Below are 16139 nucleotides of genomic sequence, written 5' to 3' on the forward strand. Positions count from 1 at the left end.
TAGATTGCTGCCCAATCACTGCCTGAAGAAAATCACTAACTCATCAATGGCAGTGTTAGACCAGTAGATGGTGCTGTTGTACAGTCTTTCACACAATGCTGAGTAACCCTATTACAAAAGAACATGGGATTCTTTCCAAGCAGTGTGGGTAAATGGGCGTACTTCCTGTTTGTGTCCTCATGCTGGACGACTGCCTGAGTGTTTTGTAAGCTGCACACACTGCTCAAAGCTGCATAGCCGACTGCCTGTCAAAGCTGCACAGGCACTAGCTGATTGTCAGATCATGAGTGAGGAAATGAAAGATCGTTTTTCGGAGCTCTTGAATGAACTGGTGGAGAAAAAGCGAGATAATAATTTTTATCTCACGGATGATAAATATGAGAATATATTGAAAGAAGTGAAGGAGGCTAAGGTGGCGGTACCTAAACAGAGTATTCACTACAGGCATTTGAAGAGGTACGACATCATGACCGTCGGAAGTGATGAAAAGTTAATTTCACCAATCTCGTGTGAAAAAGACAACGTGTTGCATTACGTTCGGTGTGCAGAACTCTTTAGTGTCATTCATAATGTGCATATCAGTACCGGCCATGGAGGGCGGACGAGAATCCTAAAGGAGGTGAACCGTAAGTTCAAAAATGTCACAACGGAGTCAATAGTTATTTATCTGCGACTCTGCCAGCCATGCCAGAAAAAACAGAAGATTACCAAAAAAGGCCTTGTTGTGAAACCCATCCTACACAGTGAAATGAATTCTCGTGCTCAAGTCGATCTCATTGACATGCAATCCAATTGTGATAATGATTTCAAGTTCATATTCGTCTATCAAGACCACGTCACTAAATTTGTTCTTCTACGTGCTTTATGCAGTAAAAGAGCAGAAGAGGTTGCATACCACCTCCTTGACATTTTTTCCACTTTTGGTGCCCTGTGTATTCTGCATTCTGATAATGGGAGGGAATTTTGTAACAAGGTCATACAGAGTTTGTGCGCGATGTGGCCTGATATGAAAATAGTGTATGGTAAACCAAGACACAGCCAGTCCCAAGGCTCCATGGAAAGAGCAAATCAAGACATTGAAAACATGTTGTCAACGTGGATGGAACCAAATAAGACACCCAAGTGGTCTGAGGGCCTTCGCTTTGTACAAGCAATGAAAAATAGAGCATACCATGAGGGAATAAAATGCTCGCCCTATGAAGCTATGTTCGGAGTACCAATGCAGATGGGTCTAGCTACCTCCAAAATTCCTAGTGATGGGATCAGAAATCTCTCTTCAGAAGAAGATCTTGAAAAAATGTTTGTTGGTTTGCAAGAGGAACCTAGTGATCCGACATCACCAACAGAAGCCAAAGGGTCAGATGAATCTAACTTTCATCACACGTCAGCACCGACAGCAGCAGAAGCTTCGGATGAATCCAACTGTCATCAGCTGTTCACAATGGAAGGAGAAGCTTTGGACTTATCCAACTGTCCGCACACCTTAACAGCATATGAAACTCCACCAATTTTGCCATCCAAGAATAATGAAGACCTAAAAGAAAAAAGTGTTGAGTCAAAGCATTCTAAGAAAGATGGAGAACTTCATGATGATCAGCAACCTGAAGTTTTGATTTCGCATACAATCAATAGAAGAATTGGTGCGGTCAGAAGAGTTTGAAAAGCTGCAAGAGAAGGACTTGAAACACAGGCCAAGAAAATGTTGAAATGTTCCAGTCAAAAATTACCCGAACCTAACATTGGACAGAACATCAGAATCAGAATTCCAGACGTCGACCATTCAAAAATGGACCCTAAGTCGATCATTGCGATTATTATAAAAAAAGAAGATGACTTCTACCAAGTGGGGACTACCGCTGGGATCCTAAATGCATTATATTATCGCAATCAGTTCACCATCTGTCAGGAAAATTTCATAGGATTGCAGGATGTGAAAAAAGTTCTGATCAGCCTTCGCACGGCGGTTTCCCAACAATCGTTGGTGGGAGGTCAGGGATTGAAGAAATGCAACTGTTTAAAGAAGTGCCTAAACAAGAAATGTGTTTGTAGGCTGGCAAAAATGAAGTGCCATTCGAAGTGTCACAATTCCCAACCGTGTTGCAACAAATAGGTCCTCTTTTGTGTTTGTTGTATGTCTTTTTCATTGAGATGAAAAATTAAGTGCAATTTAACGGGTCACAATTAGAGTTGAGTGGATAGCTGGATATCCGTCTATCCGTACGGATAAGACCGAGATCCGAGTGGATCCGGATCCTATCCGTGTCCCATATAAGTCTATGGGACAACTATCCATGTGCAGGGACATCCCTCCTGCTTCACCAGTGATGCGGGGGAGACTCCCTGCACGCCGGTGGGCATCCCTGCCGTCCCCAGTGATGGTGGGGACTCGGCCGGGGCATACCTGAGCGAGGAGATCCTCGCTGAGTCACTGCAGTAGGAACTCCCCGCCCACTAGGGTCATCCCGCCCTCTGGCCGGACCCCCCTTCTCCGCCACTTAAAGATCACTACTTACCGGAGGCTACCAGAGGTTTCCCAGGTCTCGTCGGCCGGCCGCATCCTCCTTCTTCCGGGTCACATGACTGCATACGTCACCACGAAAGTGACAGGTGCATAAGTCATGTGACACGAGTTCTGTCACATGACTTACGCATGCGTCACTTGCGTGGTGACGTAGGCAGTCATGTGACCCGGAAGGAGAACGCGGACGACGAGACCTGGGAAACCTCCGGTAAGTAGCAATTTAGCTTTATACCTGTCTGCCCTGCACACTCGCACCATCCATGCCTTCCGATGATGCATGAAACATGCATTATCGGAAGGCACGGATATATCCGACAGATATCGGGATTATCCGTATCCGTACAGCCCATTATCCGCTCGGATAACGGGTCTGGACGGATCTATCCGCTTATCCCTAGTCACAATTACAGAATTACATAGTTTTGAAGTTGCGTTATTCTTGTATTTGCGTTAATTTGACATTTTTGAGAAGTATTTTCCTACATAAATGTTTCCTATTTGAATTCAGAATTACATAGTTTTGAAGTTGCGTTATTCTTGTATTTGCGGTAATTTGTCATTTTTGAGAAGTATTTTCCTACATAAATGTTTTCTATTTGCATTTTCCTATTTGTATTTTTTCATTTGCATTTGCATTTTGAAGAATAAAAATATTTCTAACGATTAAGGCCTTCATCAGAGTTGGAAATTGCGTTTAGTTAACTTTTACCACCATCATCTGCTGGTAAGAGTCAGAATTCTGTGACTCAAAGTTACTTTTACCAACACATGCTGGTAGTTACTTTTACCAACACATGCTGGTAAATGTAAAGATTTACCAATTCGCCCAGGTAAAAGTCCAAAATCGCTCATTTATATGGAATATATCTGACTTTTACCAACGCTGTTGAGAAATGTTAAGATCAACCAAGACTTCACCGGTAAAAGTCCAATTTTACTTTTCATTTTGAGCTTTTACCGACGGCCTCGGTAAATGTCCAGATTGACCGGTAAATCCTAGGTTTTACCGGCCTTCTGACTTTTACAGTAACATTTACACAGCAATGATCCTTATTTTCTTCAAATAATTGTGCTTTTGGAGGGATCTGTTCATTATAAATTAAAGATGTTTTTTGTGACTATTTTGGTGTTAGGGTATAGCGTCAACTCAATGGAATATGTGTACATTCAACCTTAAAACTATAAAACAACATCTATGAAACAACAAGGTAAAACATATTCTATACAGTCAAACTTACATTCACAAACAACCTTACTGTAGACTTAATAATATCTCTTTATATTTTAGTTTGCACAAGTGGAGCTAGTTCAAGTGAAATATGTGAGATAAGACACAACTATTCGTAGCTAATTAGATTGATTATAAATTTTGCATTTTCGCCCAGGAAATTCAGCTTGCTCTCCTCTATATATTTATAAATGAGAATATATAGAATAAATAGTCTTTCAAACCATTCATCAGATGATATCACCCAGGTAAAAATTGTTAGCAAAAATGACTATACATAAGGAGAATAAAATGTCTAATGATATTCATTCTTTAAATATTGTATTGAGATTAATGTTACAACCACTTGTGAAACGTAAACTTAAGAGTCTGGGAGAATATTGGTATTCACAGCAGAAAGCAATAGTGTCTTTTTTGGATTTTCTCTTTATTTTAAATATCCTGTACCTCTGTTGTGCTGCCTTAATCTTTTAATAAGATTATCTTCTTGCACCAGGAAGTATATGCTAATAACACAGCAGAAACCAGTTAAATTGGCTCCTGTACATACAAAAATGAAGTAACAGCTCTAACCAAGAAAAGCATTCCAACTGATTTTTCTAGTATAATGCACTTATTAAAGGTTTTATACCAAACTTTAGAGCTATTTTTCATTAGGTGAACTCATGCCAAAAGACAGCTACTGTTTCCAAATCATATTTTGCTGGTAAAAGCAAGCAATGCCGAATGCTTTGCTACTAGTTTTTATGTAATATTTAGACATTAATCAATATAATGAACAAAGCAAAAAAGTAACAGACAATAATTCTCAGAATATAAAAATTACGTTGCTTTCTACTAGTGATGAGCGAGCGTCAGACAGGCAATCTCTGCATGTGTCACAGCTGTCAAACAGCTGTGACAATTGCAGGCACAACGACATTAATAGAAATGCGGAGCACGCCAAAATACTCGGCGACCACACGAGCGTGCTCGCCGAAGGGGTTAATAGAGCACGCTCGCTCATCACTATTTTCTATTACTATGAAGACCATGTATTTATAATGTCCTTTCTATGACAATTTCTGAAAAATGTGTATTCTTTTTCTTGCCTGCTACTTTACATAATATGAAAAAGTCACTGAATGCTTCAAAAATATGTTAAAGATTGAGGGAAGACTTACACAATGGTTAAGTCTATTGCATACATACATTTTTGCAAAAGCAGCAGTGTATAATGGCTCTTTTTGTGGTCTATTGGCAGCGCTTAATAAGGCTTCAATAAGTGGACTAGATACACGGTAGAACTGGGGTGTCTGGGGCCCACAGGGGGAATTGACTCTAGGGGCCCACCTTACATCCATATGCACATACCTGTTAGCCATTATTCCCGCTATAGTGGAGCATCGACTGTAAAACACAGGCGGCTCCTGCACATCTACTGTGCACCACTATAACTGGGACGTACAATTTCGGAAGTTTGCATTAAAGGGTTTTTTGATGAAAACAAATCATCACCGATCCACAGGTTAGATAGGTGATAACTTATTGATCAGTGGAATCTGAGCATTGGAAACTGCTCGGAAGAATGGGAAATTTTATCCCCATTTTAAAATGGAGCGGCAGATGGGATGTCTGACCACAGCTCCATTCATCCTCTTTGAGGTCTTCCAGAAAAAGCCAAGTGCAGCCCCTTAGATAATGAATGGATCAGTGGTCGAGTCGCACATGCCGCTCCATACTAATGGGGATAAAAGCTCCATATTATGCAGATCGGTGCAGGTCCCAGCAGTCATACCCCCAACAATCAATAACTTATCACTTATCCTTTGGCCTCATTCACATGATCAGTATTTGGTCAGTATTTTACATCAGTATTTGTAAGCCAAAAGCAGGAGTGGAACAATCAGAGAAAAGGTTTAATAGAAACACGTCACCACTTCTGCATTTATCACAAACTCCTAGTTTCAGCTTACAAATAATGATGTAATATATTAACCAAATACTGAACGTGTGAACGGGCCCTTAGGATAGGTGATTATTTGTTTTCACCATAGAACACCTGCAAGTGCATATTTGCTACTGTGTAATAGTCACAGGACAGGGAGGGGTTAAACATCCAAGTATTTAATCTCTATTGGAAATCAAGGATCTTCCCCATGTTGATATCAGAGAGAACAAATGGCTTCCATGCACAACACAATCCGCTATACCAAGAGCAATACCACCACATACAAGGGATAAATACCGACACCTGAGACCAGACTACATATTAACACCACATTGTGACTGAAGAATACCACATACAAGGAAAAAATACCGCCACACTATGACCAGACCACATAGTGACCGAATACCACATACAGGCGATTAATACAGTCACACCATGTCAAGACCACATATTACCTCCACATAGGCCCCATGTTGCTCCACACAGTATATTGGCGCCATGTTGCTCCATACAGTATTTTGGCACCATGCTGCTCCATACAGTATATTGGCACCATGCTGCTCCATATAGTATACTGGCCCCATGCTGCTCCATACAATATTTTGGCCCCAAGTTGCACCATACAGTATATTGGCTTCATGCTGCTCCATACAGTATATTCACCCCATTTAATGCTGCTCTAAACAGGATATTAGTCCCCAGGCTGCTCCATACAGTATATTGGCCCCATGTTGATCCATACAGTATATTGGCCCCATGTTGATCCATGCAGTATATGGGCCCCATGTTCATCCATACAGTACATGGGCCCCCATGCTGCTGCATACAGTATATTGGCCCCATGCTGCTCCATACAGTATATTGGCCCCATGCTGCTCCATACAGTATATTGGCCCCATGCTGATCCATATAGTATATTGGCCCCATGTTGAGCCATACAGTATATTGGCCCCATGCTGTTCCATACAGTATATTGGCCCCATGCTGCTCCATACAGTATATTGGCCCCATGCTGCTCCATACAGTATATTGGCCCCATGCTGCTCCATACAATATACTGGCCCCATGTTGCTCCATATAGTAAAAAAAAAAAATATCAAATCCTCACCTCTCCCGCTCCCTGGCTGCAGGTCCGGTGTACTCAGCGTATCTTCTGACTCTGCAGTGCTCAGAGCAGAAGGTGGTAGTGATGTCACCCTGCTCTCTTCTCTGAGACATCAGAATCAGAAGACGGTGACGTCATTGGAGCTGCGGGGACCGAATAGAGGTAAGTATTTGAGGAGGAGGTGTGGGGTCTCTCCCTCCCCCGACTCATGGGCCCAATAGTGTGCCGGTGTCCCTTCCTTCTGGGGCCCCAGCACTTACCTGGGTGCTCCGGGTGGTGACGTGGCCGCCGGCCATGGTCATTGCGGCGAGTCAGGAGCGTGTGCATGCGTGCGTGCGCCCCTGCCTCCCACACTTTTAAAGGGCTCATGTCTTTAAAAAAAAAATTTCCCCAGGCATTTGACTGGTACCCCGTCAGGCCAGTCCGGCCCTGACTAGATACTCCACCTATCAGGTCCCAGGGAGACCTTGCCCTTCACCCTTTAACAACTTTCTACCGGGATGTGGACAGCGGCTTTGGGTTTAGTCCATGGAGTAGCTGATGACCGGTGGAGTAGGCTGGCGGGAATGGTAAAATTGCCAGGTCAGAATCAGAAAATACAAGTAAAGGTCAAATTGTCAGGCAAAAGAAAAGTCAGAAAATGAGCTCGGGTCTGAAACAAGAACAATCACTAGAATAACAAGAGTAGAGAACAGAGGTGTGGACTAAATAGTATTGTAATTAACCCCAAGTACACTGTCTAGGTGGCACAACAAGTCACAGAAAATTAAAGAAGATTGCAGTGTTACCCCTTCGTTGCCCACAATGACGGTGTGGCATCGTCTGATGACAGTAGCAGGCAGGGACTGACATGAATGTTAAAAACAGGATACAAATGCTTGCATAAAAGACAGAGTTACTTTAAGTAATTACTGTATATACTCGAGTATAAGCCGACTTTTTCAGAACATTTTTTATGCTGAAAAAGCCCCCCTCGGCTTATACTCAGGTATATACTTATACAGTGAAGGAAATAATTATTTGATCCCTTGCTGTTTTTGTAAGTTTGCCCACTGACAAAGACATGAACAGTCTATAATTTTAAGGGTAAGTTAATTTTAACATTGAGAGATAGAATATCCAAAAAAATCAAGAAAATCACATTGTATAAATTAGATAATCTTTTTTGCATTTTGCAGTGAGAAATAAGTATTTGATTCCTCTGGCAAACAACACTTAATACTTGTTGGCAAAACCCTTGTTGGCAAGCACAGCAGTCAGATGTTTTTTGTAGTTGATGATGAGGGTTGTGCACATGTCAGGAGGAATTTTGGTCCACTCCTCTTTGGAGTTCATCTCTAAATCATTAAGATTTTGAGGTTGTCGCTTGGCAACTCGAAGCTTCAACTTCCTCCATAAGTTTTCTATGTTATTAAGGTCTGGATACTGGCTAGGCCAATCCATAATCTTACTGTGCTTCTTTTTGAGCCACTCCTTTGCTGCCTTAGCTGTATGTTTTGGGTCATTGTCTTGCTGGAATACCCAGCCACGACCCATCTTCAATGCTCTTACTGAGGGAAGGAGGTTGTTGGCCAAAATCTCACGATACATGACCCCATCCACCTTCCCTTCAGTATGGTGCAATCGTCATGTCCCCATTGCAGAAAAGCACCCCAAGGTATAATAAGTTTCCCCCACCATGCTTCACAGTTGGGACGATGTTATTAGGATTGTACTCATCCTTCTTCTTCCTCCAAACACAGTGAGTTGAGTTAATGCCAAAGAGCTAAATTTTTGTCTCATTTGACCACAGCACCTTCTCCCAATAACTCACAGAATCATCCAGGTGGTCATTGGCAAACTTGAGATGGGCCTGCACACGTGCCTTCTTGAGCAGGGGGACCTTGCGGGCACTGCAGGATTTTAAACCTTTAAGGCGTAATGTGTTACCAATGGTTTTCTTGGCGACTGTGGTCCCAGCTGCCTTGAGATCATTGACAAGTTCCCCCCCGTATAGTTTTAGGCTGATCTCTCACCTTTCTCATGATCAAGGATACCCCACGAGGTGAGATTTTGCATGGTGCCCCAGATCGATGTCGATTGACTGTCATTTTGTATTTCTTCCATTTTCTTACTATTGCACCAACAGTTGTCTCCTTCTCATCCAGCGTCTTACTTATGGTTTTGTAGCCCATTCCAGCTTTGTGCAGGTCTGTGATCTTGTCCCTGACATCCTTAGAAAGCTCTTTAGTCTTGGCCATGTTGTAGAGGTTAGGGTCTGATTGATTAATTGAGTTTGTGGACAGGAGTCTTTTATACAGGTGACTATGTAAGACAGCTGTCTTTCATGCAGGTAACGAGTTGATTAGGAGCATCTAACTTGTCTGTAGGAGCCAGAACTCATAATGGTTTGTAGGGGATCAAATACTTATTTTTCACTGCAAAATGCAAAAAAATGTATCTAATTTATGCAATGTGATTTTCTTGATTTTTTTTTTGATATTCTATCTCTTAATGTTAAAATTAACCTACCCTTAAAATTATAGACTGTTCATGTCTTTGTCAGTGGGCAAACTTACAAAAATAGCAAGGGATCAAATAATTATTTCCTTCACTGTATATACTGATATATACAGTTTATACCGGTGGGGTGGGGGGTTTGTGGCGGAGGAGCATGCACAGGCAGTAACAAGCTGCTGTTCAGCTACCATGTGTTGCCCACTGCTAAAGAAAATTAATATTCACTCTTCTCCACACCCATTGACATGGATAGGTGAATATTAATTTTCTTTAATACCACGGCTTCCAGCAGCTGCTTAGCGATTCTCCGTGCCCGATCCATGGGCATGGAGAGATTCATTCTCTTTAGTAGCAGGCACATGTAATCGCCGAGCAGCTGCAGGAAGCATAGGCTGTGAGTCACACTGCGCTATTAAGGAGAATGACTATTCACTCCTCTCCACGCCCATAGTCCTGGCATGGAGAGGAGTGAATATCCCGGCAGCTCACCTCGGCGTCTAAGGGCGCATGGCAGTGACGTCATGTGCTGCTCAGCTGCAGAGGTGAGCTGCTGCTGACAGAACAGGATGCAGCGCTGTAGCAGAAGGGAGGAAGGTGAGTAGGAGTGTTTATTTTTTTTCATGTGTGCAGTGATGGAGGCCTAGGTATATCAGGATAGGGGGGCCATACATACCAGGATTGGGGTGAGGGGTGCCATGCATATCGGGATTGGGGGTGGGGGGTGCCATGGATATCAGGATTGGGGGTGAGGGGTGCCATGCATATCAGGATTGGGGATGAGGGGTGCCATGCATACCAGGATTGGTGATGGTGGACCATGCATACCAGGATTTGGGGTGAGGGGTGCCATGCATATAGGATTGGGGATGAGGGGTGCCATGCATATCAGGATTGGGGATGAGGGGTGCCATGCATACCAGGATAGGGGGTGAGGGGTGCCATGCATATCAGGATTGGGGATGAGGGGTGCCATGCATACCAGGATTGGTGATGGTGGACCATGCATACCAGGATTTGGGGTGAGGGGTGCCATGCATATAGGATTGGGGATGAGGGGTGCCATGCATATCAGGATTGGGGATGAGGGGTGCCATGCATATCAGAATTGGGGATGAGGGGTGCCATGCATACCAGGATAGGGTGTGAGGGGTGCCATGCATATCAGGATTGGGAATGAGGGGTGCCATGCATACCAGGATTGGTGATGGTGGACCATGCATACCAGGATTTGGGGTGAGGGGTGCATACATATCATGATTGAGGATGAGGGGTGCCATGCATATCAGGATTGGGGATGAGGGGTGCCATGCAAACCAGGATAGGGTGTGAGGGGTGCCATGCATATCAGGATTGGGGGTGAGGGGTGCCATGCATATCAGGATAGGGTGTGAGGGGTGCCATGCATATCAGGATTGGGGATGAGGGGTGCCATGCATACCAGGATTGGTGATGGTGGACCATGCATACCAGGATTTGGGGTGAGGGATGCCATGCCTATCAGGATTGGGGATGAGAGTTGCCATTTATACCAGGATTGGTGATGGTGGACCATGCATACCAGGATTTGGGGTGAGGGGTGCCATGCATATCAGGATTGGGGGTGAGGGGTGCCATGTATACGAGGATTACAAAAGAATTTCTGATTACTCAAGGTTCCTAAGAGCACAGTGGCCTCCATAATCATTAAGTAGAAGAAGTTTGGGACTACAAGAAGTCTTCCTAGACCTGGCCGTCCAGCCAAACTGAGCAATCGTGGGAGAAGAGCCTTGGTGAGAGAGGTAAAGAAGAACCCCAAGAACAATGTGGCTGAGTTCCAGAGATGCAGTAGGGAGATGGGAGAAAGTTCCACAAAGTCAACTATCACTGTAGCCCTCCATCAGTCGGGCCTTTATGGCAGAGTGGCCCAATGGAAGCCTCTCCTCAGTGCAAGACATATGAAAGCCCGCATAGAGTTTGCTCAAAAATACATGAAGGACTCTCAGACTATGAGAAATAACATTCACTGGTCTGATGAGATGAAGATAGAACATTTTGGTGATAATTCTAAGCGGTATGTGTGGAGAAAACCAGGCACTGCTCATCACCTGTCCAATACAATCCCAACAGTGAAACATGGTGGTGGCAGCATCATGCTATGGGGGTGTTTTTCAGCTGGAGGGACAGGACGACTGGTTGCAATTGAAGGAAACATGAATGCGGCCAAATACAGAGATATCCTGGATGAAAACCTCTTCCAGAGTGCTCTGGACCTCAGACTTGGCCACAGGTTCACCTTTCAACAAGACAATGACCCTAAGCACACAGCTAAAATAACAAAGGAGTGGCTTCAGAACAACTCTGTGACCATTCTTGACTGGCCCAGCCAGAGCCCTTACCTAAACCCAATTGAGCATCTCTGGAGAGACCTGAAAATGGATGTCCACCAACGTTCACCATCCAACCTGATGGATCTGGAGAGGATGTGCTAGGAAGAATGGCAGAGGATCCCCAAATCCAGGTGTGAAAAATTTGTTGCATCATTCCCAAGAAGACTCATGGCTGCACTAGCTCAAAAGGGTGCTTCTACTCAATGCTGAGCAAAGGGTCTGAATACTTATGACTAGTGTTGAGCGAATTTGTTTGCCATTTCAAGTTCAGGTTCATGTTTGGGGTTCTGGTTTGTTCACGCCAAAAAATCGGCTCAGCCCACGAACATCCCTGATTTGCCATGCCGTCACCAGATAACACTACTTATGAGGACCATGTGATATTTCAGTTTTTCTTTTTTAATAAATTTGCAAAAATTTCTACATTTCTGTTTTTTTTTTCAGTCAATATGGGGTGCAGAGTGTACTTTAACCCCTTAAGCCCCGCGGGTGGTTTGCACGTTAATGACCGGGCCAATTTTTACAATTCTGACCACTGTCATTTTATGAGGTAATTACTCTGGAACGCTTCAACGGATCCCCCTGATTCTGAGACTGTTTTTTCGTGACATATTGTACTTCATGATTGTGGAAAAATTTCTTCGATATCTCTTGCGTTTATTTGTGAAAAAAACAGAAATTTGGCGAAAATTTTGAAAATTTTGCAATTTTCAAAATTTGAATTTTTAAGCCCTGAAATCAGAGCGATATGTCACACAAAAGAGTTAATAAATAACATTTCTCACATGTCTACTTTACATCAGCACAATTTTGGAACCAACATTTTTTTTTGTTAGGGAGCTATAAGGGTTAAAAGTTGACCAGCGATTTCTCATTTTTCCAACAAAATTTACAAAACCATTTTTTTAGGGACCACATCACATTTGAAGTCACTTTGAGAGGTCTTTATGACAGAAAATACCCAAAAGTGACACCATTCTAAAAACTGCACCCCTCAAGGTGCTCAAAACCACATTCAAGAACTTTATTAACCCTTCAGGTGCTTCACAGGAATTTTTTGAATGTGGAAGAAAAAAATGAACATTTAACTTTTTTCACAAAAATGTTACTTTAGACCCAATTTTTTTTATTTTCACAGGGGTAACAAGAAAAAATGGACCCCAAAATTTGTTGTGCAATTTCCCCTGGGCACGCAGATACCCAAGATTTGGGGAAAAAACACTGTTTAGGCGCACGGCAGGGCTCGGAAGGGAAGGAGCGCCATTTGACTTTTTGATTGTAAAATTTGCTTGAATAATTAGCGGACGCCATGTTGTGTTTGGAGAGCCCATGTGTGCCCAAACTTTGGAGCTCCCCACAAGTGACCCCATTTTGGAAACTAGACCCCCCAAGGCACCTTTCTAGATGCATAGTGAGCACTTGGAACCCCCAGGTGCTTCACAAATTGATTCGTAACAATGAAAAAGTGAAAAAAAAAACACTTTTTCATTTTTATGAATCAATTTGTGAAGCACCTGAGGGTTCCAAGTGCTCACAATGCATCTAGATAGGTGCCTTGGGGGGTCTAGTTTCCAAAATGGGGTCACTTGTGGGGGAGCTCCAATGTTTGGGCACACAGCGGCTCTCCAAACGCAACATGGTGTCACTAACAATTTGAGCCGATTTTCCGTTAAATTTGTTAGAGGACACCATGTTGCATTTAGAGAGTCCCTGTGTGCCCAAACATTGGAGCTCCCCAACAAGTGACCCCATTTTGGAAACTAGACCCCCCAAGGCACCTATCTAGATGCATAGTGAGCACTTGGAACCCCCAGGTGCTTCACAAATTGATTCGTAACAATGAAAAAGTGAAAAAAAAAACACTTTTTCATTTTTATGAATCAATTTGTGAAGCACCTGAGGGTTCCAAGTGCTCACTATGCATCTAGATAGGTGCCTTGGGTAGTCTAGTTTCCAAAATGGGGTCACTTGTGGGGGAGCTCCAATATTTGGGCACACAGCGGCTCTCTAAATGCAACATGGTGTCCGCTAACAAATTTAACGCAAAATTGGCTCAAATTGTTAGCGACACCATGTTGCGTTTGGAGAGCCGCTGTGTGCCCAAACATTGGTGCTCCCCCACAAGTGACCCCATTTTGGAAACTAGACCCCCAAGGCACCTATCTAGATGCATCGTGAGCACTTGGATCCCCCAGGTGCTTCACAAATTGATTCGTAAAAATGAAAAAGTGAAAAAAAAAACACTTTTTCATTTTTATGAATCAATTTGTGAAGCACCTGGGGTTCCAAGTGCTCACTATGAATCTAGATAGGTGCCTTGGGGGGTCTAGTTTCCAAAATGGGGTCACTTGTGGGGGAGCTCCAAAGTTTGGGCACAGAGGGGCTCTCCAAACGCAATGTGTGTCCGCTAACAATTTGAGCCGATTTTCCATTCAATTTGTTAGCGGATACCATGTTGCATTTAGAGAGTCCCTGTGTGCCCAAACATTGGAGCTCCCCCACAAGTGACCCCATTTTGGAAACTAGACCCCCCAAGGCACCTATCTAGATTCATAGTGAGCACTTGGAACCCCAGGTGCTTCACAAATTGATTCATAAAAATGAAAAAGTGTTTTTTTTTTCACTTTTTCATTTTTACGAATCAATTTGTGAAGCACCTGGGGGTTCCAAGTGCTCACTATACATCTAGATAGGTGCCTTGGGGGGTCTAGTTTCCAAAATGGGGTCACTTGTGGGGGAGCTCCAATGTTTGGGCACACAGGGGCTCTCCAAACGCAACATGGCGTCCGCTAACAATTTGAGCCGATTTTCCATTCAATTTGTTAGCGGACACCATGTCGCGTTTGGAGAGCCCGTGATGTGCCTAAACAGTGGAGCTCCCCCACAAGTGTCCCCATTTTGGAAACTATACCCCTCAAGGATTTTATTAAGGTGTATAGTGAACATTTTGAACCCAAAAGTACTTCACATTATTTGTTTACATTAGGTCATCATATTGAATAAGTTGTCATTATTCTTGAGCGCAAGTGCTCGCTACTTGAGTTTGCATCGGGTACTCAGGTATGCACCATGTACAGCGTGTGCTCGAGTGACATGCTCGAGTCCCTACTCCGCATGTTTCACGGTTATTAGACACCCAAAAAAAAACATGCGGGGATCGCTCGTGCATGGCAGGCAATCCCCGTAAAGTTTTTTGGCCGCGAAGCATATGGGGCAGAGACTCGAGCATGTCACTCAAATACCCACGATACTCAATGCATACCAGAGCACCCGATGCAAACTCAAGTAGCGAGCACTTGCTCTCAACACTAGTCGCCATATCGTCATCTTTTTTTCTTACTTTTGAAAAAAATCCCAACCCCAGCCCTAACCCTAGCACAACCCTAGCCCCAGCACAACCCTAGCCCCAGCACAACCCTAGCCCCAGCACAACCCTAGCCCCAAACCCAGCCCTAACCCTAGCCCAATCCTAACCCAAGAGTTTATTTTTGACGCCGTTCCTTGTGCGGTATTAGTGATTAGACGACTTTATTCTTCGGGTCGGTGTGATTACAGCAATGCCAGAATCATATGGGGTTTTTATGACTGACAGCTGTCACACACTAAAAGACGCATTTTTTGTAAAATCTAGTTTTTGCATCGCCATATTTTGAGAGCTATAATTTTTCCAGATTTTGGCAGACAGTCATGTGACGGCTCGTTTTTTGCGGGATGACTTGACGTTGTTATTGGTGCCATTTTCAGGCACGTGACATTTTTTGATCGCTTTCTATTCCGATTTTTGGGAGGCAGAATAAACAAAAACCAACAATTCAGGAATTGTTTTTTTTTTTTTTTTTTTATTCTGTTCCGCGTGTGGTAAAATTGATGAGGTAGCTTTATTCTTCGGGTCAGTACATTTACAGCGGTACCACATTTGTATCATTTTTCTATGTTTTGGCGCTTATACACAATAAAAGCTATTTTATAGAAAAAAATATTTTTTAGTATCGCTTTATTCTGAGAGCTATAACTTTTTTATTTTTCGGCTGATGGAGCTGTATGGCAGCTTGTTTTTTGCGGGACGAGATGACGTTTTCAGCGGTATCATTTTTATTTATATGCGTCTTTTTGATCGCGTGTTATTCCACTTTTTGTTTGGCGGTATGGTGATAAAGCATTGTTTTTTGCTTCGTTTTTTTTTTTTTTTTTTTACCGTGTTCACTGAAGGGGTTAACTAGTGAGACAGTTTTATAGGTCAGGTTGTTCCGGACGCGGCGATACCAAATATGTGTACTTTTATTGTTTTTTTTTAATTTTTTTTATAATAATATTTATTGATGGGTACATTATATTTTTATTTTTGGTGTATTATTTTTTTTTTTTTTATAATTTTTTTTTCACATTTTTTTTTTTTTTCCCACTTTCACACAGTTTATACACTTTATTACTTTGTCCCACTCTGGGACTTTCACTTTTTTTTTTCTGATCGCCTGCATGGCACAGGAATG

The sequence above is a fragment of the Phyllobates terribilis genome, unplaced genomic scaffold, assembly GCF_046119375.1.
Source record: "Phyllobates terribilis strain yellow unplaced genomic scaffold, ASM4611937v1 Scaffold_1__5_contigs__length_1240528914, whole genome shotgun sequence".
Taxonomy (NCBI): Eukaryota; Metazoa; Chordata; class Amphibia; order Anura; family Dendrobatidae; genus Phyllobates; species Phyllobates terribilis.